Raw genomic sequence first — 6,454 nt, 5'->3', positions numbered from 1 at the left:
AAGAGGTTGGCCATATTAAAGATAGTACAAAAATGATTTCTGGTACAAAATATCCAACTGCCAACATTTATTTTCCTCAAATTTGTGAGATCAAGATGACTTTATTTGAATGGGTCAATTCCCCTAATGAAGTGATTCAAAAAATAGCAGAAAAGATGTTACAAAAATTTGATTCTTATTGGAGTGTTATTCATGTGATCATGGGAGTTGCTACTGTTTTAGATCCAAGATACAAAATGGAGTTGCTTGAGTTTTACTTTGAATCAATTTATCCCATGGATTATTTTTCACAAGTTAATAGGATCCGAAACTTGTGTTATGATTTTATTTCGGAATATCAAGCCAAAAAGCATCCAGATTCTACTAGTTCTTTTGAATCACTAGATGTGGTTAGTGATGGAAAGAGTAAATTGTGTGATTATGATAGATACATTGAAAGAAAGAAAGGGCAAGAACCTCAACTATGAAAACGAAGTTGGATCATTACTTAGAGGATGAAGTTTTACCAAGAAATTCAGATTTTGATATCTTAATGTGGTGGAAATTGAACGAGCTAATGTATCCAACACTACAAGCAATTGCAAGGGATGTGTTAGCTATTCCGATCTCCACTGTAGCTTTTGAATCGGCATTTAGTATTGGAGGTCAGATATTAACTCCTCATCATAGCCGACTTCATTATACTACTCTAGAAGCTTTGATGTATTCTAAAAGTTGGTTATGGAATTCAGAGAATGCAGGTAAAATTCTGAATGCTTATGTGATACTTTATGAATTGCTTATATTTTTAAAACTTATAACTTGTTATTTATTATTTTATAATTATTATTTATAGGTTCTAGATCAATTGAAGAATCAACTTTTACTGATGAGATTGAATTCGATGATGAAGGTATATTCACTTTTAGTTGTTCTAAATTTTTTTTAATATCATTATACATATCTAATTTTTCAAATTTTGTAAAATATAGGTGGATCTTCGATCAGTAGCATCACTCAATGCTTGCAAGATTAGTAGACATTATTGTTGATCTGTAAAGTAATAACTATATTTATTTACTAATGCGATGTATGATTTTAAGATTTGAAACATCTAAAATATGATGTTTGATTTTATAAATGCCAGGTTGAGCGTTGAAGAAAAAATGTTGATGACATCTTTGGAGAAGTTAGTGGTGATTTTGATGATGGACATTGTTTTCATTTTCTATTTATTTCTCATTTGGTGTAATTTGAACTAATGAACATTTGAATTATGTTGTTTCATATTTAACGTATTTTATTTACCTTAAAAAATTATGGAATCACGCTAGACAAATGTGTTAGTCTTAATTTTATTTATTACTAGTTAATTTTATTTTAGAATTTTTACATAATTTAATATTCATTTCTTAACGAATTTTGTAGACACATACACTATAATAAATTTAATGATATATAAGTAGTTGAAAATAAATATTTAACAATCAATTTTTTTTTCTAAAATCAATTTTTTAATTTTTTTTAATTTTTTTTTTAATTTGAATCGGGTACGGGTTGGGGTCGGAGATACTCGATACCCGATGGATACGGGGATGGGATAATAATTTAAAACCTGTCAGGTATTGGGTACGGGTTTGGGGACATGTTGAAAAGTCAGGGTCGGGGATTTGGGAGACAATACCCGTCCCCGCCCCGCCCCATTGCCATGTCTAGTGTTGGCCTGGAAGATGGAAATATAATCTTTCAACAGCAGGCTTCCTAGCATGTATTGGAAAACCAAAAATTCTCCAAGCAGCTTCACAAGGAGAAATGTATCTGGCATATACATTAATTTAGTAAAACAATAATGGGCACATTAATTACATATGTTAAATTAATGCTACTTGCAGTCTATATATTCTTTAATCTCATCTTTCTGGTTGGTAGCATTCTGGATTTCATCATTGCCATCATAAAGCATAACAGCAGTAACTCTGTCATACCCTTTATTTATGTACTTGAATAAATATTTGATTGAAGTACTTTGATTACACCATTCAATATTGACATGCGTTTGGTATTTTTTCAGTAACTTCGGATTATAAGGTACGATGTGTCTATTATCAATGATAACACCATTATTTGAAATTGTACGACCATCATTTCTCCTACGATATACTGGATAACCATTTGCATCTAAAAGAGTGCGAGGTTGGAACATTTTAGGATAAAATTTGCTACACTTTCCTTCTTTCATACATGGAGATTCAAAGTGTATAATTCCACATGGGCCATGAACCATATGATTTTGCACCAATCTATAGAGTTTTGGGTCATCTTCCTTTGAAGGTATCTCTGCTGATATAATCTGGTCAATTTCATCTGAAGTTGGATATTTATTGTCTGGGTGCAAAAACAACAATAAATGGACATGAGGAAGTCCTTGTTTTTGGAATTCTATTGTATGCATATTTGTGATTGTTAAATTATAGTATTAGCTAGAAAACAATAACATATAAATATGTAACAATTATGTTATAGGATGAGCAAAAGTGAAAAATAATAAATTGAATTCTAAGTTTAATAGAAAAAGTTGCTATCAACTTACATGCCACTGCTTTTCCAAGTAGGTGATTCTTTGTTAGGTTTGAAAGCATTTCTTCATATTTCAACTTGAAAACTCGTGAGATAATGTCTGGTCTCTCTGCTGGTTTCAAATTCAATGGAGCAAGTAATCTATGGATTTCTGGCCAATTTGGATTACATGTTAAAGTGATAAAAAGATTTGGGAAACCAACGTGGCTGCATACCGCCATACCATCAAAATATAGCTGATCCATGTAGCGGGGGCTGCCAACAAAGGTAGAAGGCAGAATTACTCTCTTGTCTTTATTTAAACCTTGGCTTGTCCCAGCATCCAGTGAATTTTGTAAGCTACAATACTTGTCAACTCTGAGTTTCTTTTGGTTGTTCCTGATGTGCTAAGTATTTCTGATTCAACTATGGTATATGCTTCAACAATGAATTGTTGAAATAGTCTTCTAGAATGCAATAAAGTTTGAGCTTCATTTGATCTGGATTGAAGTCTATAAGCAAACCATTCTCTCATAGTGAGACGATTTCTCTTTCTTTTTTTTGTTGTCTGGTGTTGCATGGTGAAGTATGTTAGGCCTATATCCATCTTCACCATAAAGGAAAAGCAGAGGGAATTGTAGGTCTAGATAGCTAGAGTGCAATTCATGTATTCTTTGTAACTGTCCATTTTGAGTCTCAACAATAATATCTCTTCTTGAGTTGGGATTAAAATCACCTACAATAAGTGCAACAACTTCTGAAACAGTTGGAACATTGTATGTATGACCATCCTTTTCACAAGTAGATATCAATCTTAATCTGACATTATCCACATCACTATTTGCCAATCTATCTCTAGCCATCCTAAAACTTTTAGCATGTGCATTGTGTTCATCCAGCATTTCAGCTAAACTTGAAACAATTTGTGGTTGAATTCCATCATGCTAGCTGAAAAAAGTAATGTTAGAACTGATATGTAATTGAAAGAAAATCTGTCATGAATGTATGATTTTTATAATTATAGAAATGAAAGAATCAGTACCTGATGACATTAATTCTATTTTGTACTTCATTATCTGTGTCAAAGATATATAATTGTGCAAATTTGGATTCTTTTCCAGACATTGGTAATAAACTGCCTATGCGATGACATGGTTGACCCTGAATTATAATTGTAGGAGGTCCTCTTGAATGATTAATTGATTTGTCTAGCTTAATACCAGCAAAAGTAAATGCAAACATCATGTTATATGTGTGTATGTTTTGTTGATAATTTCTACCATCAGCTGAATTATGATCAAAGAGAAATGGAGATATTAGGGTGGATTTTGTAATAATGGAAGTTTAACTTTGCCGTCTCCACAACATAAGTTGAACCTCAGGCTTCTACTATTTTTATGTTTTGATATTATTTCATTATACCACATTTTTGCATTACAGTGTCTACATTGCATTAGTTGGTCATCAAGATCAGAATAGCCTGAAATTGTTTAATGACATATGCAAGGATGATGGTAACAATTGATAAGATGGATAAAAAAATATCTCAACTGATATGGTTGTCAATGAGTCAGAATTATAATTCTCACCTTCAGTGTTAATTGCAGAGTCATTGGGAGAGGATTGGCAATCTTCATTTCCAGCGGAAAAATTTAAATCGGATCCTTCAAGAATTACAATTACATATGGTTATTAGATTTCATGGATGAAAAAATGTTGAATAAAGGAGTTTGTTTACATGGTACCTTGTGTTGATTCATAACTTAGATCCTCTGATGAATCAGATTCAATTGCTTATAAATAGACATAAATCAAAGTTAAATGGAATCAATTAATTGAAAGCAATATATTTTACATGCAAGATGGTTCGTATAGTTTCTTACTGTGATAATTCCTAGATTGTGAAGTAGAGTCCATAATTGGCTGTGGAGGGGCCTGAGCCTGAGGTTGTCGTTTTTTATCTATGATACGTTTTCTGTTCATTCTGGCTTTTGCTGAAATAAACTTGTCCTTGAATTGGTACTTTTCCGTGATGTTAATGGCAATTGTTGACTTGGTTAAGTTATAAATTAATGAGAAAATGGGGATTGAGATCAACTAAGAAATACTAAACTAAATCTGGAATGCATGTGAGACATTCTGAAAATAAGAGAAATGGACAGCTGAAGGCCAAGAACTATAGTTCAACATTGACAGCTGGGAAAATCTGCATATAGGAATGATGACACTTGCATGTAGAAGCATCGGTTGGTGAGACTGATGGGAAAGCTAATATGAAAGATGTAGTGGATTTTTTGTAATCACATTTATAGCATATATCATTCAGCTTGATGTATGTTTTTTTTTCTTCGAACGATGCAGAACAAAACAGGGCACAAACAGGTTAAGGCAATCCCAAACCAAAACAACTTTTCATAAATTTGAGCAATTAAGATTGTGTTTATTGTTGAATCAGACTTGTTTCTATATTGAAAATTTTCACGTTCTTAATGGCAATTGTTGTACTTTACCAAGATACAAATTAATTAAAAAGAATGAAACAAATCTTGAAAATAATAGAAATGGCTAGCTGAGGGGCTAAGTGTATGGTTCAACATTGATAGCTACAAAAATTGGAGATACAGGAATGATAATAGTTGTATGTAGAGCCATGGCTTGCTGACATTTGCACAAAATCTAATATCAAAGATCTTTTGTGTGCAGAAGTAGGGAGAATGAATTTTGGTGAACTCCAAAAAAAATCCCCTTGCTTAATTTGACATTATGATAAAAAAAAAAAGTGTATCATATTTATTCTGGTTTTATCGTATCAGGTGCCATTGTTCGAATGAGCGATTAATGCTATTTGTGTTAGACCCAGAAGTGCATCATATTTGATTTTACAGATGATTGAGAATACAATTTAAATTGGATAATATCAACACATGAAATTAAGCTTGGGAAAACAACTTTTGGCTCCACACTGCAAGCGCACAACAGGTTCCAATGCTAAGTTAACACATATATAGAGTTTTAAGAAAGAGATTATGGAGAACTGGAAGCAAGAAGCTACCGTATCACGGAAAAGATATTTTCTTTAAAGGAAAAAGGGTGTAATAATTCATTGTCCTGATTTAATTTTCTTAATTAATATCAGTTATGGTCATGCTGAAATAAACCACAGTCTATTAATAATGATTTTGTAATCGGGTTGGGAACTGATAAAAAAATATAATTCAAATTGGACAATCTAACACAAAAGATATCTAAACAACCAAAAGTTAATTCCTGCTTCCACCATTAGGAATCTATAAGATATGTCCACCCTGACAAAATGTTAAATATGGACAATACAGGAAAAGAACGTCAATGTTTCAACAATTGCACGTCTTCCAAATAATAGAATCCATACAACGCAAAAAAAATGCAAGTAACTGCATTCATTCAATTTATTCATGTCTTGCTAATTTGTTAGATGAAAGTTGGGTCGGTGAAATCTGAGAACCTTTTGGTTCATCATCACAGTCATAAGATGTAATATGTTTTGTAGGTGTCAATGGAAGACCCAGAAGTGAATCATGATCTACTGTGACAGACACAGATTATTGCATAACACTTACACTGATCAATAAACTAAATTTGGAATTAGAGGCGATGGAGTTTTTAAATAAGATTCTGCCAACACACACAGAATCTGGAAAACACTATCACAGTGTCAACTTACAGATTCAAGTTGGGAAGGATCATCGGAGGATTATCGGAATCAAAAATAGGACCATGAACCTTGGAAATTGCCTATATAAGATATAAGTTCAGGGTAACAGATATGACAATAATGGGTGCAACATGCTTTACAAAACATTACCTCAGCATCAGGCAGCATCTCCACCACATCATTGATCAAATCTATGTCATTTGAGTATCTAAGAACAACAACATT

General features: G+C 32.4%; 1 pseudogene; it reads right to left on the bottom strand.

Moving 5' to 3' along the window:
- Positions 1 to 4,518, bottom strand: part of LOC106797647 (uncharacterized) — a 10,210-nt pseudogene extending 5,692 nt beyond the window's left edge.
- Between the last annotated feature and the right edge of the window lie 1,936 nt (positions 4,519 to 6,454).

This window comes from Glycine max (genome assembly GCF_000004515.6).
Source record: "Glycine max cultivar Williams 82 chromosome 20 unlocalized genomic scaffold, Glycine_max_v4.0 Gm20_scaffold_142, whole genome shotgun sequence".
Taxonomy (NCBI): Eukaryota; Viridiplantae; Streptophyta; class Magnoliopsida; order Fabales; family Fabaceae; genus Glycine; species Glycine max.
Note: the sequence above shows the minus strand (reverse complement) of the source record. Positions and strands in the feature narration are given on the sequence as shown.